This window comes from Myotis daubentonii, chromosome 4 (assembly GCF_963259705.1).
Source record: "Myotis daubentonii chromosome 4, mMyoDau2.1, whole genome shotgun sequence".
Lineage (NCBI taxonomy): Eukaryota > Metazoa > Chordata > Mammalia > Chiroptera > Vespertilionidae > Myotis > Myotis daubentonii.
Window position 1 is genome coordinate 85340062 of NC_081843.1, and position 26231 is coordinate 85366292.

The 26231-nt window shown below is 40.9% G+C and overlaps 1 protein-coding gene and 2 pseudogenes across 2 annotated transcripts in view; 1 reads left to right on the forward strand and 2 right to left on the reverse strand.

Annotated features, from left to right (window-relative positions):
* Positions 1–809: 809 nt before the first annotated feature.
* LOC132233612 (DNA-directed RNA polymerases I, II, and III subunit RPABC3-like) lies at positions 810–1873 on the reverse strand (annotated as a pseudogene).
* Positions 1874–4146: 2273 nt separating this feature from the next.
* ELOVL7 (ELOVL fatty acid elongase 7) overlaps positions 4147–26231 on the forward strand; it is a 76768-nt gene continuing 54683 nt past the window's right edge. The window contains exon 1 of one of the 2 annotated variants that reach the window (XM_059694576.1): positions 4147–4303. The gene's annotated coding sequence lies outside the window, so the exon portion shown is untranslated. The remainder of the gene's footprint in view (positions 4304–26231) is intronic. The other variant, XM_059694575.1, reaches the window with a different exon arrangement.
* LOC132233859 (small ribosomal subunit protein uS15-like) lies at positions 15688–17383 on the reverse strand (annotated as a pseudogene).

A 26231-nucleotide genomic window follows, 5' to 3' on the forward strand; every position in this document is an offset into this window, starting at 1 on the left:
ATGGAGAGAAAAATAGTGTGATGTGACAATACCTGGTAGCTCCCAGTCAGTACTAGGGAGACATTAGGTAGTGGTGGGAATTATGATAAACCTGAAAACACCTGCCCTAAAGGCAGCAGTTTTTATAAATTAGGATTAGGTTTATCTGATAATCTATGATCACTTAAATAACACATAAATGCATTTATTTTTTTTAAATGTGTTTTTATTGTTTCTGAGAGAGGAAGGGAGAGGGGGAGAGAGATAGATACATCAGTGATGAGAGAGAATCATTGATCAGCTGCCTCCTGCATGCCCCTACTGGAAATCGAGCCCACAACCCAAGCATGTACCCTCCTGGTTCATAGGCCGGTGCTCAACCACTGAGCCACATCTGCCAGACTAAATGCATTTTTTAAAATAAAAGCTCAGGAAGGCAGTCCTAGGCTGGTGTGCTGGTTCAAGGACCATCAAGAAACTAGGCACTTTCTTATTACTCTCGTACCCTCTATTAGCTTCCTACTTGTGATCCAACATGATTGCAAGATTCATTCATGTTAAATAATATTCCATTGTATGGATATACCACATTATATCTATTAGCCCATTAGTGGATGGTCCTTTGGATTACCACTTTTTGGTTATTATGAATAATGCTGATATGATTATTTGTATACAAGTTTTTATGTGCATACATGTTTCCATTTTCTTGGATGCCAACTATGTGCCAGTGAAGAAAACAGACCATTTTGCTATGCTCAAATATTTCCATTGAGAATAGATATTATTAGCATGACCTTAAAATTGAGACTGAATACAATAAAAAAATATGCATTTCTTAAATGTTTTTATTAAGTTAATTCATTCACTCGGAAAAAAATAAATAAAATTGAGACTGAATAAATGGAAATGGAATGAGAAGAATGCAGTTTTTAAAAGATGAGAAGATATGATGTTATACTGAAATGAAAGAAAAAACCAATATGTTAAATATGAAAGTCAAATATGTTATTGAAAAGTGTGCAGGAGAAAAAAGAGAGAGAGAAAGGGAATGGTAAATGGGGGTAGAAAACAGCATTAAATTTTAGATAGGGCAGCCAGGAAAATCCTCACTGAAAAAGATGGAATTTTGAATAATGAGCTGAAATGAGGGAGCTAGCTATGCAGACATCCATAAAAGGAACATCAAGTGAAGCAGGAGCATAAATAGAATGTCCAAGGATCAGCAAGACAGGCAAATAGGGAAGAGTAATTAGGGGGATAATGGTAGGAGATGATGTGAGATTAAGAAGGGCCTTGTAGGTCCCTGGGGGGGATATGGGAAGCCATTGGAAGGTTTTGAGCAGGAGAGAGACATAATCTGACTTTGATTTTAATAGGATCACTCTTGTGTCAGTGTGGGGATTGGTTGAAAAGGAACAATGTGCAGAAGCAATGAAGAGTTAATAGTCTGTTATAATCCAAGCAAGGGATGATGGTAGCAGCCTGAGGATGTTGGAAGTATATTGGAAAGGCATAGATGGGAGGAAGTTAGACTTTCCAGGTGGTTAAGAAGGCCAGTTTCTTCATCTGATAAACTCTGGAATCTACTTCAAATACATGCAGGATGTTGGCAATACCCTGCAGCCTCATGAACAGGCCCCCATAGAACGTGTAGGCAGAGAAACATGTTGCTGCTTTCATCTCCCTCAATCTTGTATACTTCTCCATACTTTACATACTCAAACTGGTCAGCCCTGGAAGGTCTATCCTCTGTGGGGTTGTATTCACCATCATCTAGTGTACCATCTTCACACAAGGTACTGGCTATGACCAACCGGAACTTGTCACCCAAGTCTACAGGGTAAATCTGAATGTTTACATCTCAGATAAGGTCCATCATGAAAGATTCACTCTCACAATGCAGTCAAGACACTTGGTCCAACTTCTTGCCCTCTGGGTCAATGTCTTTCACATCAAAAATATTGCCGCAATGGTGAAAGGACTATGAGAGTAGTAGGCGCTGAGCGTGCAACCGCAACTAGGGGTGTACCATCTCTCATGGAGAAAAGCTCTCTTCCTTTCCATGGAAAACACCCTGAAGTCATTCTTGACTTCTTTTTTCCTCTCTCACACCCCACATCAGATCCTTGGGAAATCCTGTTGCAGAATATATTTTAAAAACCTGATCGCCTTTACAACTACTAGCCTGGTCAAGCCACTTTTGTCTCTCATCCAGGTTTTGTAAGACCCTCCTAATCCTCCCTGCTTCTGCCCTTTTACCTTCCTCTCCCAAAGTATTTTCAACAAAGCTGCCAGGATACTCCTTTTTAGAATTTCAGTCAGATGATGTCATTTCTCAAAATGCATCTCTTACCTCTTTGACCTTATTTATTACTATCCTCAGTCTCTCCAGTTCAACCACTCTGGCCTGCTTGCTGTACTATCTCAGGCAATACCCCAGGGCCTTTAGCCCTGCTGTTCCCCCTGACTGCAGTGCTGTAAACTGGATAGACAAATAGGCTTGCCACCTCACATCTTTAAAATTTTGGCTCAATGCCTACTTCCATTGAGGTCTTCCCTAATCACGTTAACACTGCAGCTCCCCACCTCCAAAGGCCCCAGCTCATTCCCTTCTTTATTGTTCTTTGTAGTGCTTATCACAACAAGAACCCTGAATATTGTTTATTCACCTATGTCCTATTGTCCCCAGTAGAATGAATGTACATTCCACGAGAACAGGATTTTATGTGTGTCTGTTTTATTGTCTGTTGAATCTTCAGGACCTGGAACATGATAGCATTCAATAAATGTTTGTTAAGTGAATGATTCCATTTGACCTTCTGAATATTTGAAATTTCATAAATATATGTAGATTGGTTGATAGTGGAAGACTCAAAAGCAAATATCATTAAGCAATTGTCTCCAATTCCCAAAAGATTTCCCAAATCTACTTAAACCACCTGTTTTTATTATGAAAGCAACGTTTATCTTAAAGGAAGGAGAAATCCTTGACTTCAAGGTTCTCTTAAATTTGTTTACCATTTGTGTGTGTGTGTCTTCCTTTCAATAGCTACTGTGTAGGCTCTCAAAGCTTTACAAAAAAACATTTAAAACCTCATGTTCAGTGCAGCAGGATTAGGTGATGGAAGCCAAAGCCCGTGAAAAAAAATATGTTTCTGGCCCACTGAGTGTCCTCCCTACCCACCCTCTCGGATAATTTTGAACCATTTATCGTGATTCCGTGCTTAAAACTCGCAGCACAAACCCACAGGCCATGTTTGCAAGGTGCCTGGGTCAGGACTCCTCAGATTATTTTCAGGTTTCTGGATGATAACTCAATCCCAGTTCTTGGTTTTGCTTTTGAAATTAGTCACTTCTTTGGACCCCTATTTTGCCTTTCAGCTATTGATGTCATGATTCCAAAACGTAATAGCATTTAAGAAGACCATAACCAGAAACAAGGCCAGGTAAGTTAAAAAAAAAAAATAACAGAGTACCCCGTACATACATATGTGTAAGGTGCATCCTCACCCCACTCCCCAATCCAACAGTAGCAGTTCAGGAGAAAGTTTGCTAGACTTTGTTTCCTGCAGCAGTTGCAGTTAATAACCAGGAAAGTAGTTAGCTTATATACAGTTGCTCCTCACTGCTCTAAGAGCCCCCTTATTTGCAGGAATTCTCTTAATAAGCAGAGGATGAAGCTGACCCAAATTGGTCCTCTCGCCCTGGTTGGGTCTGGCCTCCATTTTAGATGAAGAATTAACCCTCCTTATAGCCTTTCCTGGAGCAGGGACGTCCTTATTTCTCCCTCTCCCCTGCCAGCCTCCCCCTTGGCCAGGTTTTCCTCATTTCAGATTTTCCTAGTGTCATTCCTGAATCATGCCTGAGGACAATCTTTACGTTATTTCTGTTAAGTCTCGGGATGACCTCGGGTGATGGCATTTGTGCCAAGAAAGAAATGTAATGAGTCCATCGGCCAGAACCGATACCCAAAGCAGCCAGCGTGCCCAGTCCCGGGCCAAGCTCTGGGCGTGGGCTAGCTGTGCGGAGCGGTGCGGGGCGGGGCCACCCCGGCGCGCGCCCCTCCCGGCCGCTCCCTCCCGGCCGCCGCGGCTCCGCCCCCCGCCCCTCGCGGGTACCTGGCAGGCGGGCGGGGGGGCGGGGGCGGCGCTGCGCGCGTCACGCAGCGGGTGGGAGAGTGGGCAGGTGCCACCGGCGGCCTCCTCCCCTTCTCGGTTCAGTCGGCAGCCAGGGCGCGAGGGCCGCTGTGAGGAGCTCCGCGCTCGCGCCGCCACCCCCTGCTCCCTCGCGCGCCGGGCGCTTCGGCTCTGCTTCCCGCAGGGTGAGTGGGGGCGCTGGGCCGGCCGGCTGGGGCCAAACTTTTACGGGGCGCGGAGAAGAGATGGGGGAGAGAGAGAGACCCCGAGGCAAGGGGTTGGGAGTAGCCTGATGGAGGAATTTGGGGGCTGCACGCGGGGATTGGGATTCGGGTGCCGGAGACTCGGAGAGCCTAGCAGGGCCCTCCCTGGGGTCGGGGTAGGCGGGCTGGTTGTTCCCGCACCACGGCTCGCGGTGCGGAAGGAGAAGGCCCCTCCCTGGGGGAGGGCGGGACCACCGCGCTCACCTGTGCGCTTCCCGGGAGCCCCTCGCCTCCCCCCCCCCCACCCCCCGCGTCCCAAAGGGACCCCGGTGACCGGCTCTTCCGGGGCTGCGCGCCTCCCCTAAGCGCTCCCACGCGGCGCGGGTCTGGCTGTTCCCGGCGGGAGGACCAAGGTGCTCGCTGGTGGGACTGGGAGAGGGAAGGATCTGCTCGACCTTGACCACCGAGGTCACTTCCCCCGCTCTGGGATCCGGCCGCACTAGCCACACCCCAGGATCCCCGAACCCCTTTCTTCCTGCTTCCTTCCCCGCTGGGGCGCTTTGGTGTCCTTGAGATCGGAATGAACTTGGGGCGCAGCTCTTGCAGCGGGGCACTGCCTCTTTAGCTCCCGCAGCTGCATCCTGTCCCGGCGGCTGCTGCTGGCCCAGGAGCGGTGTGATGAGTACAGAGCCGTGGAACAGGTCGTACCGGAGAGGGAAATGGGAAAGCCTGTTGTTTCGTCTCCCGAGGAGCATTCGTTAGGAAATGGGCCTCTCCCGCAGTCAGTCAGCGCTGATTCAAACTTACCGGATGCGGGGACGGCGCTGTCTGGGGCTCCCTGGAGGGCTGGGACTGGAAGGGTCCGGTCTCTCCCCTTTCCAGCTCCCTGTGTGGGTGGGGAAACTAGCCCCACACTGACCGGAGAAGAGTTCTGGCGAGTCCAGCCTTTTCCTCTTCGCTGAGCTATCCCCTGGGAAAGCATTTTCACTCAACCCTGTACTCTTTCATTCACTCCTCCCTCTTTCTGTTTAACCGGGTGACATTCATCGATGCTTTGTGGCTGCCTCCGTCTTCTTACCGCTCACTGGCTTATTAATTACCTTACTTTGTAATGTCTGCTCCTACTGCTGGCCAGAAATTGTCCTCCCCAAGGTCACTGAGGACTGAAAAAAGTCTTTTATTCCAATGGCAGATAGTTAGCGAGTGCTGTATGTGCAGGCACTGCTCTAAGAACTTGTGTTAACTCTTAATCCTCTCAAGGATCCTGTGAGGTGAATGATCAACAAGATCCTCATTTCACGGATGAAGAAACTGAGACAGTAACTCGCCCAAGGGTGCAGGAATATCAGGGGATTCTGGCTCGGGCTGTGGTCCAGCCCTGGGGCTGTTCACCACTGCATACTGACTCACCTACAAGTCCTTTCTGGGTCCCTGGTTTCCTGAAGTCCTGAGCTGTGTCAGGCATCATTCACCAGACTCTTTCTCAGATCCCTCTTTTCCTTCTTGTGTCGTTTTGTACTAGTTTGGGATCTTCTACTTTTTAAGATTTCATAAGGACCCCATGCTTGCGATGGCATTGTCCACTCCTGGAAGATAAGAGCCATGGCTGACATTTGTCTGTATTTTAAATGCCTCTCCCAGAGCAAAACATATTGTCCCAACCCCAAGACACAGGCATAGGGACTCTAGCAATTTGGTCAGGAAAGGTGAGAGCATTTCTTTCTCTGTTTCCACAACTGCAAAAGCCTCTAACTTAAAGTGAGATCTGGCAGAGTAACTGCATCCATTCTATAGATAGACTACTCAAAACACACATCTCACTGGTAGGGTCAGTGAGTGTAAAAAATCTGTTTGTCCTTGAATGAGAAAAAATGGTGTGTGTCTGACATCTACGGAACCCATAAGCACATCCAGACCCCGTAAGCATCAATAAAGGGACTCACACTCATTATTTGAATGTCTGCTACTTTAAATGTTCTGTTATTAATAATAATTATAAGTTGTTAAGATAGTCCTAATTTTCTCTTGCTATAAAAATTAACATATTTTCCCATTTTCTTAAATTGCCACCTTTTTGATAATGTGTATATAATTACTGATCACTCCCTGATTACACCAAACTCACTTTTTGTTAGTCGGAATGCTGTTAGATGCTGATGAGATTAAAAAACAAACAAAACTGTTATGATTGATGAGATAAGGTTTACATTTTGCCTGTTTCACCTCTCCTCTTCCTCTTCTCCCCATCTTAGAGTTGAGAGATAGTATTAGTTATTTTTTATTTGTTGGAACTGCTTTACCAGAATCCGAGGTATCTGCATTTTGCTCAAAGAACTTAATAAAACACCCAGATCAAAAAAAATTTTTTTTTTCATAGAACTTTGTCTCTTCTGTTACACCTCCACTCATCCAGCTTAAGAGTCTAAGTTTTCCATGTGTCTTACTCAGTATGAGTGTAGCATCTCTCACTCACTGCCTATAATATTCCGTTTGGACTTGCCCTGCTTTGTCCCAGAGAATTTCCTGTTGATATCATTTCTGTCAAGGGCCCCCTCCATTTTCCTAGTCAGCTAGGACCAAACTTAGTGGTCCTATCTCCGAACACCCCTCTCCTGGTCATGAAATCTATTCAACCTTTCCCTTGTTTATTCCTTCTAGCCTTCAGCAATCTCACCCCCTCCCCATCCTTTCTTCACCAGTCTCCCTCCCTCCCATCCCTAAACACTCATTTATCACTTATCACTTGTCATTTTCTATTGTTGGCTATCTTCTTTCATAAATGTTTGATGTCCACAAAAAGATTGTGAACAACTTAGGAAATTACATCTTAAGGCCTTACAACTACTAGTTGGTTGATACGTGTTTGCAGAATATGATCAATGAATTAAGGTAGCACAGATAGGTGGGTGTGCTGATGGAGGGAAACTTTGAAATTTTTTAAGCCAGGTTTTACAGGATGTTGAGGAGTTTGCATTGGTAGACATGCAGGCATTGGCAGGCATTGTAGAAGAAGAGAAAAGCCTCTGCCAACTCCAGTCTGTGGACAGAAACCCAGCTATTCTGCTATTCTGGCTAAACATTGCACTTAGAAGTGTAATGAAGTAGGACCATATTGGCAGAGAACAGGAACCCAGTTATCTCGGCTAATAAACATTACACTCAGAAGTGTAACGGAGTAGGACCATATCCGCAGAGAACCATGAATCCTAATCTTATTTTAGCAAAACAAGATATGAAACCACAGTAAGTTACCAAAAAACAAACCTGTTTTTATTGAAAAAAAAAATAACATATACATAAAAGCACACACAACACAAATGAAGAGATTACCACATCAGATATATTTGGCCGTAGAATGACTGTCCTATTCTGGCAGTAGACATGACAGTTGGATGAATCTGCAGACAGGCCAAATAGGAATCTTTTCCCAAAACACCTCTGTATAAGGCGACATGGGCCTGGATCAATCCCAAGAGGCACTGTCAGGAAAGAATTGGCTTTGCTTGGGGAGATTTAAGGAGAAAAGAAAAATGGAAGGAGGTACCAAAATGGTGAGATTAGGGAGCAAGGGAGAGAGTTCTGACCTACCAACTATATTTTAACCACAATGAATTTTTTTGCCACTTTACTTTGGTCTCACTCCTTTTTCTCTATGCATGTTTTCCTAAATCACTCCCTGTAGAATTTTAGTGTTCTGTGTTTTCCATATAACAAATAGTAAGCATTTTTCATTTTATAGAATTTCCAAAAGTCCTGGTGTTTGCATTATAGTATTCCAGTAATTACAACGTGATTTATTCAACTGATCCTCTATTTGTGGACAGATATATTAGCAGCAAATTATAAACAACCCAAGTTATAGTACTACTTATCTTTGCAGATATGTTATTGAACAAATTGGGATTTGTTTCCTTATGATAGTGTTCGAGGAGTGGAATTACTTTGTTGACAATTATGGCTGTTTTTATGGTTCTTAATACACATTGTCAGATTTCTAAAAGAAAATTTAAAAACAGAATGGATCTGTTGTGCCTACTTTTCTCTCTCTGAAGTATCAGTAATTCAATTCATTGTGAACAGTGTTATTAAACCCCTTTTGCATGTTTTCTACTATGTCAGTTTCCTACAGCTGCTGTAACAAAGCACCACAAACTAGGCAGCTTAAAACAACAGAAATTTATTGTCTCAAAGCTCTGGAAGATAGATGGCTGAAATCAGGGTGTCAACAGTGTTGATTACTTCTGAGGGCTTTGAAGGAGAGTCTGTTCCATACCTCTCTCCTAGTTTCTTGGTGACGGTGGCAGTCATTGGCTTATAGATGTTATATTGCAGTATCTGACTCAGTCTTCACATAGCATTCTCCCTGTGTGTCTGTCTTCACATGGCCATTATCTTGTAAGGACACAGTTATATTGGATTAAGGTATGAGCTCATCTTAACTAATTACATCTGCAAAGACCCAGTTTCCAAATTATGTCACATTCTGAAGTTCTTGAAGCTGGGATGTCAACATATCTTTCTGGGGATCGCAATTCAACCCCTAACAAGGACTATGGTAGGCACTGGGATAAACATAAAAGCAAGTCCTCTGTTCTTTTTTATTATTGTTGAATTTATTGGGGTGACATTGGTTAATAAAATTATATAGGTCTGATGTGTACAGTTCTATAATACATCATCTGTGTATTGTTTTGTGTGTTTACCATTCCAAGTTAAGTCTCCTGCAATACCATTTATCTCCCCTTTTCCCTCCTCTACCTCTTCTCAACCCCCTTTCTCTCTGGTAATTACCAAACTGTTGTCTGTGTCTATGAGGTTTTTTTCCCCTTAATCCTTTTGCCTTTTTTACCAACCCCTCCAAATCCACCCCCCCCCCCAGCTGTCCGTTTGTTCTATGTATTTATGAGTCTGTTTCTATTTTGTTTGTTAGTTTATTCATTAGATTCCGTATAAAAATGAAATCTATTTTTTATTTTTTGAGGTAACTTTATACTGTTTTACACAGTGGCCGCACCAGTCTGCATTCCCACCAACAGTGCATGAGGGTTCACTTTTTTCCACATCCTCACCAACACTTGTTGTTTGTTGATTTATTGATGATAGCCATTCTGACAGGTGTGAAATGATATCTCATTGTGGTTTTAATTTGCATTGCTCTGATGATTAGTGACATGGAGCATCTTTTCATATGTCTCTTGGCCATCTGTATGTACTCTTTGAAGAAGTGTTTATTCAGGTCCTTTGCCCATTTTTAAATTGGATTGTTTGTTTTTTTGGTGTTGAGTTTTAGAAGTTCTTTATAAATGTTGGATATTAACCCCTTATCATATGTATCATTGGGGGCGAATATGTTTTCCCATTCAGTGGGTTGTCTTTTCATTTGGTTGATGGTTTCCTTTGCTGTGAAAAACCTTTTTAGTTTGATGTCCTATTTGTTTACTTTTTCTTTTGTTTTCCTTGCCTGAGGTGATATATCAGATAAAATATTGCTATGAGAAATGTCCAAGATTGTACTACCTATGTTTTCTTCTAGTATTTTTATGGTTTCTAGTCTAACATTTCAGTCTTTAATTGATTTTGAGTTTATTCTCGTATATGGTGTAAGAAGATGATTTAGTTTCTTTCTTTTTTTTGCACATATCTGTCCAATTTTCCCAACACCGTTTATTGAATAGACTATTTTACTCCATTGTGTTTTTTGCCTCCTTTGTCAAATATTAATTGACCGTAAAGGCGTGGGTTTATTTTTGGACTCTCTATTCTGTTTCATTGATCTATATGTCTGTTTTTATGCCTGTACCATGATATTTTGATGACTGTGGCCTTGTATATTTTGGCATCAGGTAGCATGATTCCTCCAACGTTATTCTTCTTTCTCAAGATTGCTATGGCTATTTGGGGTCTTTTGTGGTTCCATATAAACTTTTGGAATATTTTTTCTAGTTCTGTGAAATACACCATTGGCATCTTTGTAGGAATTGTATTGAATCTATAGATTGCTTTGGGTGGTGTGGACATTATAATGATGTTAATTCTTCCAGTCCATGAACACGGTATATGCTTCCACTTATTTGTATTTTCTTCAGTTTCTTTCTTCATTGTTTTATCATTTTATGAGTACAGGTCTTTTACATCCTTGGTTAAATTTATTCCTAGGTATTTTATTTAATTTTTATGCCGTTGTAAATGGGATCTCTTTTTGATAGTTCATTATTGGTGTATAAAAATGTAACTGATTTCTGGATATTTACTTTGTATCCTGCTACTTTACTGAATATCAGTTCTAGTAGTTCTTTTGGTGGAATTTTTAGGGTTCTCTCTATACAGCATCATGTCATCTGCAAATAATGACAGTTTTACTTCTTCCTTTCCAATTTAGATGCCTTCTATTTCTTCTTGTCTGATTGCTGTGGCTAGAACTTCCAGTATTATATTGAATAAGAGTGTTGAAAGCTGACATCCCTGTATTGTGCCTGATCTTAAGGAAAATATTTTTAGTTTTTGCCCATTAAATATGCTGCTGGCTGTGAGTTTGCCGTATATGGCCTTTTTTACATTGAGGTTCCCTCTAGTCTCAGTTTACTGAGAGTTTTTATAAATGGGTGCTAGATTATCTAATGCTTTTTTTGCATCTATGATCATGTGGTTTTTATCCTCCATTTTGTTTATGTAGTATATCATGGTTATTGATTTGCAGATGTTGTACCAACCTTGCATCCTCAGAATAAATCCCACATGGTCATGGCATATGCTCTATTTAATGTATGGCAGGATCTGTTTACTGATATTTTGTTGAGGACTTTAGCATCTATGTTCATCAGGGATTTTGGTCTGTAATTTTCTTTCTTTGTAGTGTCTTTGTCTGGTTTTAGAATTAGGATAATGCTGGCCTTGTAAAATGAGCTTGGGAGTCTTCCCTTCTCTTGAATTTTTGGAAGGGTTTGATAAGGATAGGTGTTAGTTCTTCTTTGAATGTTTAGTTAAATTCACATGTGAAACCAATCCAGTCTAGGATGTTGATCTGTTAGGAGTTTTTAAAAATTACTGCTTCAATTTCATTAGCTGTAATTTGTCTATTCAGATTCTCTGATCTTCTTGATGAAGTTTTAGAAGATTGTGTGTTTTAATAATTTATCCATTTCATCCAGATTGTCCAATTTGTCATTTTTTCTTGATGAGTCTGGTTAAAGTTTTGTCAATCTTGTTAATCTTTAAAAGAACAAGCTCTTGGTTTCATTGATCTTTTATATTATACTAGTAGCCTGGTGCGCGTATTTGTGCACATTGAAAAGAAATTAATTAGAAGAAATATTTTAATATCGCTATTTTCCCTTTATAATAGAAGTGTCAACCAAATTCACGATCGACAATGACACATCGAAAGACACGTGTGCGATTGGCGCCAGTGAGAGCTTTATATGTATCGTGCATGTGCAAGTCAACTTAGCCTTTTATAGATATAGAATAAACTTGCTTAATTAGACCTGCTTTCTGATTTAGCTAAACCTTTTCCAGCCCAGTGAAGCACCCCAACTTCTCTTTCAGGTAATTGTCAGCAACACAGCAGTAAATATCAATACAAAACAGATTATTATTGTAGATCATGCAGGGAGAACAAAGGGTAAAATATTTAACTGCAGCAGTGTTTGACTGTATTCTGTGCAGTGAGAAAACCTGAAGTCATTTTCAAGGTCCACCATTTCTTACTTCTTTTCAATTGGGTCAAGTTTCTAAACTTTCTAAATCTCCATTTTCTGGCTAATGAAGAGAAAATAGGATTCTACTGAGTCTCCTATCTACCTACTCCAGGACTTCTGTGTCCCATAGATTTGGGGTTATTGTGTTCTCATTTTCATGTGTTTCAAGGTATTGTTTATTTCTTCCTAGATCTTATTGTTAATCCATCCCTTATTTAGTAACATATTATTCAGCCTCCATGTCTTTGTGTGTTTTTCAGTTATTTTCTTGTGATTAATTTCTAATTTCATATCATTATGGTCAGAGAAGATGCTTGATATGATTTCAATCTTCTTAAATTTATTGATACTTGTTTTATGTCCTAACATATGGTCTATCCTAGAAAATGTACCATATACACTTGAGAAAAGAATGTATATTCTGCTGCTTTGGGGTAAAATGCTATGAAGATATCAATTAAATCCATCTGATCTAGTGTGTCATTTAGGGTTGCTGTCTCCTTGTTGATTTTCTGTCTGGAAGTTCTATATTTTGATGTCAATGGAGTATTAAAATTCCCTACTGTGATTATATTACTGTCAATCACGCCCTTTATGTCCATCAAGATTTGGAAAGCCCTCTATTCTTAAATAATTACTAGTTGAAGTTAAAGAAATAAAATCTTTCCTAATTTGTTTAATTGTCTATTCTCCTTGGTGTGCTACATGTACAAACATCAGTTTTAGGATATGGAAGAATGCTATTTACCAAACAAATAATTTTGGAACATTTGTAAATATGGTAGCATATAAATTGGGAGGTAACCTTGAATTTCAATAATACACATCATGTAATATGGAAAGAAGCATGCCATAATCATATTTTTAGAGAAATAAGTTACCATATAATTTATGACTGCCCTGTTAAAGACAAGTCCTTATCCATCTGGAGAACCAGCCACACAAGCCATGTACACCAGCAGCCCAACATCTTTGTCCCCTTAACTATAAGGCAATAAGGCCAAATTAGGGAGTTTCAGAAATGCATATTAAAAATCATTGAGTGTCAGCTTTTTGTAAGACTAGATGCTAAAGCCTGTTCTGGTCTGTGTGGATTTGAGGGAGGTTAGCAGTAACAGTACAGTGTGATAAACAGTGATTAACACAGGTGGTCTTGAGAAAGCCAAGCAGAGTAAGGCAGACAAAGTTGTCCTCCTGAGGAAAAAGAAGGAAGATTAGAAGTTAGGGCAGCAGAGAAATGGGGTGAGGGCAGAAAATCAAATTCAGGCAGAGAGAATGCAGATGTGATCAGAGAATTGCAAGTACCGTAAAATCACTGCAGAAGAGGGCGTGAGAGGAGGTTGCCTAGATAGGCAGGGGCTGGGGTACAGAGAGCCTGGTTTCTAACTAACGTTTTTTTGGATTTTATTCAAAAGTTAATTGGGAGCCATTAGAGACCTATTAGATGGGGAGGGACCTGTTAAGATTTGAATTTTAAAAGCACCCCTCTGGCATTTGCATCTTCACCTCTCTGAAACCGCTCCTCCTCCCAGAGGAGGCTCTAAGTTCTCTATCTGATCTGGAAAGGACAGCTGCCTTCATTGTTTACATCCGATATCTTGATTATGCTCAGTTTGCACAACAATTTTGGAATAGAAAATAAACTGCATGGACGTCCTCCATGCCACATGTTCATAGACTACTCACGCCTGCATTTAAGATTTAAAACCTTTGTTGAAGTGAAAAGTTTTGGCACCTTATAAAGATCAGTAATAGTTGCAGGAAGGCACCACATGCATTTTCTCAGGAATCCTCTGAAGCCAGCAAGGTGTGCACCATAATCCTCATAATACACACGGGTACAGAAAAGTGAATAAAGGTGCTCAGATGACAAACGCAGAAAGAGTGAGCAACTTTTTTTACTTTTCTGCACCCATGTATACTATGAGCATTAGGGTTAGATGTATGCAGCCAGGATTGGAACCCGGGTATAATTAAAGTGTTTATGCTCTTCTCACTCTGCATACTAACTCTGTGGGTTGATGTTGTAGAAGGTATGAGACACTAGGGCTCAGATATCATTCAATAGTTTTGTGTGGGCATAAGGACACAATTATAAACCCGACTTAGACATTTTAGCGTCAGTAAATGTGAGCACTCCTAAGGGTTTGATAGTAGTCTCTTATCTGAATACAGTCCCTCCTTATCCCATTCTGTCCCACATTTCCGGGTTTTGTCTTAATAGCACATTTGTGATTTATTTGTTTGTTTATTAAATAGCACAACAAGGATAGAACAAAAATAAAAGGTGTTTGTATTTTGGGATAACGTATCCTAATTCTGCCCCGGGGCCTCTCTGCTCACTCCCCTTTGTACCTGTCTTTTTCCTGCCTTCTCTCAGCAGGCAGTGTTGTGTTGGATCCTGCAGGCCAAAAACATTTGTCTTAGAAGCAAACCAGTAAACAAACTAATGCTGACCTCACATTTTAATCCCTGTGCTGTGTATCATTCAGTTAGCTAGAAGGCACAGGCTTATGCCCTCAGCCTCTTTGAAATTCTAACACAGTGCAACTTTAATGTGAAGAAAGGAAGGAGGTAGAAATAACATTCTTAGGAACCCAGAGTCCAATGACTGATTCTTCAGTAGCTTAAGGTGAGTTCCTGAGTAAATGTAGCATGGCATTTAAAAAATAAAGGATCACTATTCACTGTTCACAGGGAAAACATGGGTAGTAAATATAATATTTAACAATAGTTAATAAAAATATATCTTATGTTGAATATATGCACTTGTATGCACTTGTCATTTCTCCAAGATAAAAGACAGTTGAATGCTGACAATTGCATATGGTTCGTCCTAATACAAAGACAATCCTCTTGACATCTAACCAGTTGGCCCGTGAGCCTATGCGCTTCATTTCCCCATAAAGCAGACTGTGTGCTGCCCTGGCTGCTAGTGGCCTGTTCCCTGTTCCAACAACAATAGTCTGTTGTACTTATTGCAAACCTGTTGGTGCCAGTTACACTTGTCATTGTGATTAGATAATTTAAATCAGTGTATAAATCTATGAAACAGAAATGCAATGAAGAAGATTCCATAAAAGTTAGTGACTAAAAGAGTAGGCAGGAAAACAAAGATTGAAATAAAATTATAAAACTTGGAAGGAAATATCCCAACCTTGCTTTACAAGTTTGTTTTGTTTTGTTTTATAGTTCTTCATTCACTTAGAAAATTAAAACTAGAAATTATAGGAAATAAATTCTGAGTATGGTTTATATAAGAAAAATATTTGGGAGGTATTCCTCCTCAAGGAAAACTTGAGACTGCTTTAGAAAATTGGGGACTTAATGCATATTTATATGTCTTAAGATTAAGTCAGTGTTTATGTTTGTACTCGTTTTTTGATTCTTTACTGTAAACAGTATTTTTGGCTAACTGATCAGAACCAGTCAAAATTACTGCTGCTGTTCGTCTAAACTATAATAGTTTATGCCACAGCATAGTAAGTAGACAGAAGCTGTGCTTCTGCAGTTATTCTAAGGACACACATTAATAAAGACAAAGTGAAATTTTTCATTGGGAATGTGAAAAGCAGAGCACATGGAGATTTCTTTTTCTTTGCTGCGCATACTATGCTAATGAACTCATATACTTATTGTTTAAGTTAGGCTTTTAGCATCCAAACAACATTTTTTTTTCTAGTTAAACAATGATTTTATTGCGCGAGTACATAGATATTTTATGCAACCAGTGCAGAGGCTGTGGATGACTCGTATTTCTAATTGAGGGGCAGGACTCGTTTGGTCTTATAATATTGAGCCAATTGGTGAATAGGGCTCTCAGTCAGAATCAGACGGAATTTAGCATCCTTATCCTTTCTGTTCCTCTCGAGATGCTTTCGAACTGCAACAGCTTTCTTAATTAACTGGTGGAGATCCCGAGGACGGTCAGGAGCAAGCCCTTTAGGCTTAAGAATTCTCGGGATCTTATTGCCCGCCGCAAAACGTACTTGTGCAACGCCATGGGAGCCTCTCAGGATCACACCAATTTGTGAGGGAGTCGGGCCCTTGTTGGCCAGTTTGTAGATCTGCTCCTTCACGTCGTCAGACGTCAATGTCAGCCAGGTGGGGACGCTGCGGCGTAGGGCAGAGCCGACTGGGACAGGCCCTTGCCGGAGCGTGCATGCGACCCAGGATGGCGGCGGACTGGCAGTGGAAAAGAGCCACACGACATTTTATTTCAATAGTATGAACCAATATGTAGAACCTAGAGCTGGTTCCTACCTCCCTTAAATGACTTCCATAATAATTGAAAGCAAAAATACATAGTATAGCATAGCTAGTGTATTAAACTTGATAATTTCTTAGTCATGTTAAGCTGACAGGTTGAATTGGGCAAGATAAAACTTATTCTAGATTCAAACTAATTACAGCGATAATAGTAGTTATTTTTAAAGCTTTACACGTTAATGATAAAAGGCTGAACTGATTTGAAAAACAGACAGAACTGATAAAATGAGAAAAATAAAAGTACATTTTATTATAATAATAGCATTATTTTGCTATGTGCTAGGCATTTTGCTAATTTCTACATATGCTTTATATCATTTATTCTTCACAGATATTGTTTCCATTTTATAAACAAAAAAATTGATGCATATAGAAGTAAGTAATTTTCCCAAAGTCATGTGGTTAGTAGGTAACAGAACTGGGAACCAGACTCCGTTTAATCTGAATTCCAGTGCTAATATGCCCATGTTTTTACCACTTTATCATGCAGTAATTCAACCCGAATTTCTAATATTGGATTGTTGTTTTTTTGTAAGCCATTTATTTGAGAAGTGATCCTAGAGAGGGGCAGCAGAGAAAGGGAAGGGAGGCAGCTGGTCCCAGATATATTAATGAAGATGCTACTGCTATCCCTGTGGGTAACTGGGCTTCACTCCCACGGCAACATGTCTCGGAGTTCTCCCACCTAAGCGGTGAAGAAGTAAAACCTTTTCTGGGCTATGAGTGTGTAGAAAATGTTTTCTAAAGGTAGGTCTTACGTTTGTTAATAACTAGAGGCCCAGTGCACGAATTCGTGCATGGGTGGGGTCCCTCGGGGTGGCCTGTGGAGATCAGGCCCCAGTTCACGCCCACAACCTTGCAGCCCCACAGCCCCGCCTGGCACCCCACATTGGCCTGGTGCTGCCCCCTCACCTGCTCTACCATCCTGCCTGTGGGGCCATTGGTCGGAGCCAGGCCTCCACCCGGCTCCCTCAGCGCCTGTGAGCTGGGCAGCGGCCCCACCCCCCACTGCGGCCCCTGGTCACCGTCTGTGGGTTATCAGGCCACTGCTCGCACCCGCCTTGACCTGGTGCCGCCCGCTCACCTGCTCCACCATCCCACCGCAGTCCTGCTCTCGTCGGAGCCCATCGGGGCTGGCAGTGCCTCGTCATTGACACCTGCCATGTTCCGCACCACCTCCTGGTGGTCAGTGCATGTCATAGCGAGCAGTCGAAATCCAGGTCCAAAGACTGCCCGAGGGGACAATTTGTATATTAGGCTTTTGTTATCTAGGATAACCAATACCTATTTAGTAGTTCACAATTTATAAAATTCCATGCATTATCTCTTTTAATTTCCTTCATTTCTCTCATAGTCTCTCTAAATTAAATTTATTGGGTGACATTGGTTAATGACGTGTGTTTCAAGTGTACCATTCTATAATACATCATCTGTATATTGCATTTTGTGTTCACCACTCCAAGTCTGGTCTACCTCCATAACCATATATTTGATCTCCTTTACCCTTTTCAACCTCCCCTCACACCCTTTCCCCTCTGGTGATCACCCTCTGCTGTCTGTGTCTATGTGTTTGTTTGTTCATTTGTTAAAGACATGTTAGAAGTGTTTGTAGCTGGAAAGGACCTTAGAGGTCATTTGTGCCCACCTTCTCTCTTACATTGTTGAAACTGAAACCCAGCAAGGCCAAGTCATTTGGCCAAGGTCACAAGCCTGTTGAGTATGCTGGGACCAGGAGCAAGTTCAGATTAGAGGTCAAGAGCTTTTCTAACTTACTAATTTCTTTCTCTTTGTTAGCTTTAACTCTGAATGTGCTTTACTACTGAATTTTTGCCCCATCCCCACCCTTGTCTATGCTAATTTTCCCATCCTCATCCTTGTCTATGCTAATTGTGTCCTTATAGCATAGATAAAGTCTACATAGTTGGTTCATGTCAACATTATCAGCCTAATTCCAACATTAACCTTAAAGGCTAATCCTTTTCATACATATAATAAATGTAACAACATTAATTACTCCTTACACTTTACTACAGATTTTGAATGGGGCAAGGATTATGCTTCCCCCTGTTACAGGTGGGAAAACCGAAGTCCAGAGCAATGCAATGATGTACCTAGTCCTGAGGCCCATGTGTTATAAAAGCTAACCCTGAACAATGACAGAATATAAAACAAGAATACATTATCTTAGCAAAGATGCCTAAACCATCCAGCCAAGTCATGCTGTCTCATCTAACAACCTTTTCTATTCTCATTTTCTGTTCTTAGCCAAAATTCATCCCCTTGGGGTGACTGCCTGATAATCTCTGGAAGTAGTGGGGCTAGGGAGGGGTCAAGTCAATGGAGAGTTAGTGCCCACTGCTTTGCTAGGCACCCCCTAGTCAGCCCCCAGTTTGGTCGTCACATTTCATCAGTAGACAGAGCAGGGATGGACTGTTAGCTCTCTCCTTATTAACAGGCAAATATGTGCTGCTGCTACTGCTACTGTTTCTACACCTTGGCTTTCTTTGCTTTTATATGTCATGAAAAAATTTTGCATTCATCATCTCAGTTTTTGCAACCTTTGGTGATATGTGCTCTGAACTCAATTCTAAAGACCAAAACTCTGAGACTCCAAGAGATTTAAGTGATTTTTGCCAAGGTCACCTGAGTGGTGAGTGGCAGACCTAGATCTGGAATATAGATATTCTGCCACTTACTACATGTGGCCTCAGAGTCTGCTTCCTTATCTTGAAAAAATAAAAAAAGCATGGTCTGGCTGATGTGGCGCAGTGTTTGAGCATCGACCCATGAGCCAGGTGGTCACTGTTCTATTCCCAGTCAGGGCACATGCCTAAGTTGCGGGCTCGACCCCCAGTGGGGGACGTGCAGGAGGCAGCTGTTCAATGATTCTTTCTCATCATTGATGTTTCTAACTTTCTCTCTCTCTCCCCCTTCCTCTCTTTGAAATCAATAAAAACATTAAAAAAATAAATAAATTAGCCCTAGCCGGTTTGGCTCAGTAGATAGAGCATCAGCCTTCAGACCAAAGGGACCCGGTTTCAATTCCAGTCAAGGGCACGTACCTCAGTTGCAGGCTTCTCTGCAGCCCAGACCCTGGTTGGGGCACAGGCAGGAGGCAACCAATTGATGTGTTTCTCTCACATTGATGTTTCTCTCTGTCTTTCTCTCTCTCTTTCATTCTCTCTAAAAGATCAGTGGAAAAATATCCTTGGGTGAGGATTAGCAAAACAAAACAAACAAAACTTTTAAAAAAGCATGGAGGAGGACAGATAATATGCTTATAAAATAGGACAACTGCAAAGTTTGTATGTGATAGTACATTATTCACATTGTACTTTTTTGAGAAATGCTCACAATAAACATATTAAGATCTAAGCATAGAAGGGGAAAATCTAGGTAATGTATTTGTGATAAATCAATCACTAAAATTTAATTATTAGCTGGGAGCTCATATTGAAAAAGTAAGAGAATGTTTCCACCACTCTTTTTTTTAAAAAATATATTTTATTGATTTTTTACAGAGAGGAAGGGAGAGGGATAGAGAGTTAGAAACATCGATGAGAGAGAAACATTGATCAGCCGCCTCCTGCACACTCCCCACTGGGCATGTACCCGCAACCAAGCTACATGCCCTTGACTGGAATCAAACCTGGGACCCTTGAGTCCGCAAGCCGACGCTCTATCCACTGAGCCAAACCGGCCAGGGCTCCACCACTCTTAATGGTTTTGTTTTTAACCACCATACATAAATTTTTAAGGTAGTACTTTTTTCCCCTAGAAATGAATTTTAAAAGGTATTTATCAAGTGGGTTCTTATTAAGAGGATCTTGAATTACTTCATGTGTGATATTTTGGATACCAGTTTTGCTAAAGATGGAAAGATACTTTAAAAATTAACATTGGTTCTTGATAACTCATTTATTATGGACATTAATGAAGGTAAACTCTTTGGAAGCATTTCTCCAAAGGCCCCAGGACTAGGCTAATAAAGTGTAGGTTCTCATAATGGTACACAATAACAACTCACAGAAGGTGGAGCAGGGCTTCTTTAACCCAAGCTTGGTCTCTAGGTGGATTTTGGAAGGTTCATAAAACTCTCCAAAACATCAAGTTTGCCTATAGCACCATAGTCTCAAAGGTTAAAAACTATTTATTTAGGAAATTCATGAAGTAATTTATGTGAAGTGCTTAATAAAATTTACTATATGCATAAAAAGGATTAGCCTTTAATGTTAAATTGGGATTAAGCTGATAATGTTGACATGAACCAACTATGTCGACTTTATGCTATAAGGACAGAATTAGCACAGATAGTTGGACCTTAGAAAAGAGACATCTACCACATCTTTGGTAGTTTCCATGTCTGTTGTCCTCGTTTCTAGGAATAAAGGTTTCTACTTTTTAAATGTTAGATAAATATTCACTTATTTATGAAATAAACATTGGCTATAGACACTGGAGATGTAAAAATCTAGACGTCATCTCCTCTCCTCATTTCTTTCTCTACTGGTATATCATGCCCACATCCAAATTAGCAGCAGTCTTGTCAGCTATGTCCACAAAATGTATCAATAAACTCCCAATCCTACTTCTCCCTGCAATCAATTCTCTATTGAGCAACGATATTAATTTTTAAAAACATAAGCTAGATTATGTCATTGCTTGCTTAAAAGCCTCTGATGAAAGAAAGGTTCAGTTTGCAAGATGTGAAGAGTCCCAGAGCTGGACGGTAGTGATGATTGCACAACAATCTGACTGTATTTAACACCACTTAAAAATGGTTAAGATGCTAACTTTCATGCTATGTGTATTTTACATAATTTAAAAAAGGAAAATAGTCATACTAAAATAAAATAAAAAAGACTGATGGCTTCCTGTTGCACCTAGAATAAAACCCTGGCTCTAATTTAAGCCTCAAGGCCCTGCCTGGGTCTATATCCCCCCTCATCTAAAAGACACTTGGAGAAGTGGGTCTCCAGGTCATCCAGCATAACTGTCTTTCTTGTGCCCTGCTCCCTGCTCCTCTGATGTACAGTTCGTTCCTGCCTCCAGGCCTGTGCCCTTCCTGTTATCTCCTCCAGGATCACTTATGCCTCATATCTTCTCAAGTGTTCTAGATCTTTCCCACTATTCTTCCGTTGCAGTCCTCTTTCCCTGGTGACCGGCACATCACTCTCACGTAGCACTTCTCCATACCTTTTGCCACCGTTTGTCTTATTTATGTTTGTGTTTATCTTTCCTTGCTTGTGTGTCTTCCCATAAGAAAGTCAACTCCATGAGAACGGGGATCTTGCTGTATGTATCTCTAGGGCTAGAAAGGGTGCTTGGCGTATACCAGGTGGCCAGATATTTATTGAGTAAATGAAGGGAGATGTGGTCCCTTCCTCCAAGGACTTTGCAGTTTCTGATACTGAGTCCCAGGAGCCCTGAGTTGTGATTGTGAACAAGGTCTTTGAATGCCTCTCAGCTGAGTCTCACATACAGAATAAAATGATGTGGGGGAGGGGGAGGAGGAGAGCATTATGTTGGGGGCAAGAGTCAAAAACACATGAACTGTTTCCTCTCATTCAAGGGTGGAGAGAAACTTCTCTTCTATACCCCACCTCATTTAAAGGAAATGTGAGAGAAAATAAAAATATAGCTACATATCAGCATCCAGGCATGAACCCTGTCCAAGCCAAGCTTAAAATGAAAATTGTGTAAGATATCGTGTATCACATTCCCAGAAATGCTTGACTCCTCTAGACCATTTGCTCTTAGAGGGTTCATTATGAGCACTCAATTGTATTAGTCAATAGGACTGTCTTGCCAAAATGAGACCAAATCTTACCGATCTTTCTATCATTTCACAATGATCTTGTCTGGCATGAGTTTCCCAATGACAATCAAAACTCACCCTTTCCATCCTGCTGTCAGACTACAGGTAGTTTTGTGGATAGCTGGACTTTGATGTACATATTTTTCATTAATATTTTTCATAGTAAATATAGGGAAAGGTATAGCAATTTATGATATAGACAGATTTTCTGTACTTCACATGGAAAATCATACTTCCATATAATCAGAAAAATCTGATTATTTTCTGACTAAGGTAATAGTATATGCTGATTTTAGAAATATGGAAAACATAACAAGGAAACCCAAAACTTGTAACAAGTAAGAAAACAGACATCTCCCACTGTCGATATAAGAAATGTCCAAACTTATGGAAAAATTTTTATGAATTTTTTGAGTCCAATTGATCTTAAATGTTCTGGAGAATAACAGCTTTTCAGCTTTTATGCATTTGAAATTAAAGAGAGGGCATAAGGAAGATTGGAGAAAGCAAGGTGGGTGTAACTTCTGGTATTTCAAAAATGTGTTAACTTAGCTGCCAGAGAACAATAGGCAGGGCTGGCTTAAAACCTTCCACTAAAGAAGGTATACGTATGGGGAGTGGCTACCTAACTACCCAGTTAGGATTTTATGATCAGATCACCCTGTGAGGTTACTTTCCATAGAACCCTTTTTTGTCCTCACCACCACCCAGAAATTACCATTATAACACGTTGGTAAATTGCTTTGTAGCCTCTTGTAGGCTTTTTTTTTTTAAAGGTTGTCAAAGTTTTACTTGAAAAAAGCTGGGAACTATTTAGATGAAGAAACAAAAACCATCTCCCAGTGTACTTTAAAAACAAAACCAAAAACAAACAAGCAAACAAAAAACCACTCCAAACAAACATAAGCATTTTCAAAATGGAAGTTTTGTTTCTTTTTAAAAATTCATATTATGGAAATTTCCAAACATTTATAAAAGTAGAGAGAATATAATGAACTAGATGTACACATTACCCAGGCTCATGGCTAATCTTATTTTATCTGTAAATATTTCAGTATATCTCCAAAAGATCAGGACTTAACAAAAATTACCATAATTGCATTATTACATATAAAAAGTTAAAGGTAATCCATTAGTGCCATCAAATATCCAATCAATAAGAAAATTATAAAAAATAAATATAAATCAACTACTGACTAAAGGGTAGTAGTGTAGAGATTCTTGGCTAGTGAGATGATGTGCAGTCTATGTAACAAATTGTAGAACGAGTCATAAGAAAATATTAAAAACAATAGAAATTCACAAACGCTTACCTCATGTAGATAAATAGTAATGTTATTAAGCAATCTGACAGTTTATATTTTAAGAACTTTGCTATTTCTTTATTCCCAGTGTTCCCATAGGTCCCATATATGATATATTTAATATACTTTCCTATAACTATAAATACTTTAACTGAAGAGTAACAAAAATGAGATAATGGTAGACATATGCTCTGTTAAATTAATAAAGCAGGGCAAATTTATTTATTTTTAGGGTTTATTTCAGTAGTAGAAACAATTATTATGCCCTAAAAGTACATGATAACTTTTAAAGGAAAACAAGAAAAGGCAAAATCCTGAAAGTCTGAAGAATGTATTCCTATTACAGTTCTTGTGAGGGTGTAACAGGGAGACTCCAGGAACAGCAAGAAAGTTTACTTGGCTGAGAGACTAGTTTATCAGGAATCAGAGTGAGTGAGGATGGTAGACTAAAAGGAGGCTAGTTAATGCAGTCTATGGTCAGGAACTCCAGCTTGGCTCTATTACAAATTTCTGAAAAAAGAAAGGACCTGGTCAGAGGTGCTTTGAACTGTCTGGTTCAGGTTGCTGGCTTGTCACACTGTCAAGTGAAAAGGAAACTAGGGTGTGAAATAGGAGAGGTCATATATGACTATATGGATGGAAAGGCATGAGAAGGGCAGAGAAAGTAAAGAGAAGGTGAAGGAAAGGAAGGTTTGGATAAGGAAGAATAGGAGACCAAGGTTTTTAGCCCAGAAACGTGGGTAGATTGTGCTGCCAAAGTTGGTCTTAGGAAAACCGGGTCAGGGGAATGTTTTGGTTGAGATTCAGAAAATTGCTTTATTTATATTGTTGGTTAAACATTACAAGGTAAGGGAATAAATTACATGCTCATTTGTAATGGGAAAGAACATTATGATTTGTACTAGAGGCCTGGGGCACAAAATTCATGCACTGGGGGTTGGGGGTCTCAGCCCAGCCTGCCCCCTCTTACAGTTCAAGAGCCCTTAGTGGATGTCCTACTGACGGCTTAGGCCCGCTCCCCATGGCCTAAGCCACAGTCTGGCAGCAGAGCCTCAGAGCAGGCGCCGTGTGTGTGTGTGTGTGTGTGTGTGTGTGTGTGTGTGTGTGTGTGTTTCCGCTGGGGCCTGCCCCCAGATGCATTGGAGGCTCAGAGCAGTCACCCCGTGTGTATGTGTGTGTGTGTGTGTGTGTGTGTCTGCTGGGGACCTGCCCCCAGCCATGTCGGATGCTCAGAGCAGTTGCCCCGTGTGTGTATGTGTGTGTGTGTGTGTGTGTGTGTGTGTGTGTGTCCACTGGGGGCCTGCCCCCAGCCACACTGCAGTGGCTTGGAGCAGGCACCCCTCTGTGTTGATCTCTGCATGTTGTTCTCTCCCTTGAGTGGCGGCCAGGGTGGGCTGGAAGCTTGGCTTCCTCCATCGCTGGGGGCAACCCAAGCCTCCAGCTCCATGGCCACCGCCATCTTTGTTGGGTTAATTTGCACACTCGCCCTGATTGGCTGGTAGGTGTAGCAGAGTGACACCAATTTGCATATTTCTCTTTTATTAGTGTAGGTTCTCTCTAGGATTCATCAATCCACATGACCTACACATTCACCTCTGGGTACCATCTCTCTCCACTGACGGGGCTTCATGCCCTATTCCTATTCCTGCCTCCACTTCACCTGTTACTACCAATTCTGGCTTGTTTTGGCAAGATTTTGAGGCCAATTGATTCTTCCCCCTCCTCTCATTCTTGTAATTCTTTGTTACTGCCTAAAACAGAAACCTCTTACTAGGTATTATAGCCTTTCTATTGTTTCTTCCTACTGTTATCCACATGTTGAGCTCTGTCCCTTATCCTTTAAAACTCATGTTCCATTGTGTCCACTCTCTTTTATCTTCAATCCCATCATCTTCCAAACATAACCTCCCACCCCATGCCCATACACTACTTTTGAGAAGGCTTAGCCATTCATCCAGAGGCATTGGAATGTCTGCCATGTCCCAGGCACTGTCTCAGGTGTTTGAGAGGCAGCAATGCCAAAAATAGAAAAAAATCCCTACCCTGAGGAGCTAGTATTTCCAGTGAAATTGGAGAATAGGGGGTTCAGATAACACAAAAATACAGAATACTGCTGGAAAAAAATATATATAATGATGAAAAGTGCTGTAGAGAAAAATAAAGCAATGAAGATAGGCAAGTTCATGTTAGTGGGGGTGGTGAAGGTGACATTTTATCAGACATCAGAAGGAAGTGAAGCAGTTGCTGTGGCAGATATCTGCAAGAAGAGAATTCAGGTTGTGGGAACAGTGGTTTCAAATGCTTTGAGGCGAGAGCATTTTTGGTGTGTTCAGGGATGGGCAGGGAGCCCAGTGTGGCTGAAGCTAGGTAAGAGAAGTGAGGAGGAGGTAAGGTCAGAAAGGGAGGGCCCAGATCACGTAGAGCCTCAAAGCCTATTATAGAAACTGACTATTAAGTGAGTGAAATGGGAAGACATTGATTGACACATATTAAGCAGAGAAGTAACATGACTTGGGTGTTTTTGTTTTGTTTTGTTTTGTTTTTAATGTGAAGAATCCATTGAAGAGGGACAAGGGTGAAATCAGGGAGACCAGTTGAGAGACTATTGCAGTGATTCAGGTAAGAGAGGACAGTGACTTGGACTACCATTAGAATGGAGAGTGGTTGGATTCTAGAAAATATCAAGATTTGTGATGGGTATGGTATAATCCACACATGGGCCCTGGCCTCATTCCCCCTTATTAACTCTCCTATGTCCTGCCCTCCTTCTCTTTTCCCCTCTTGAAGATGAGGTGCCACCTTGCCCCAGTGGAAGAAGAGCA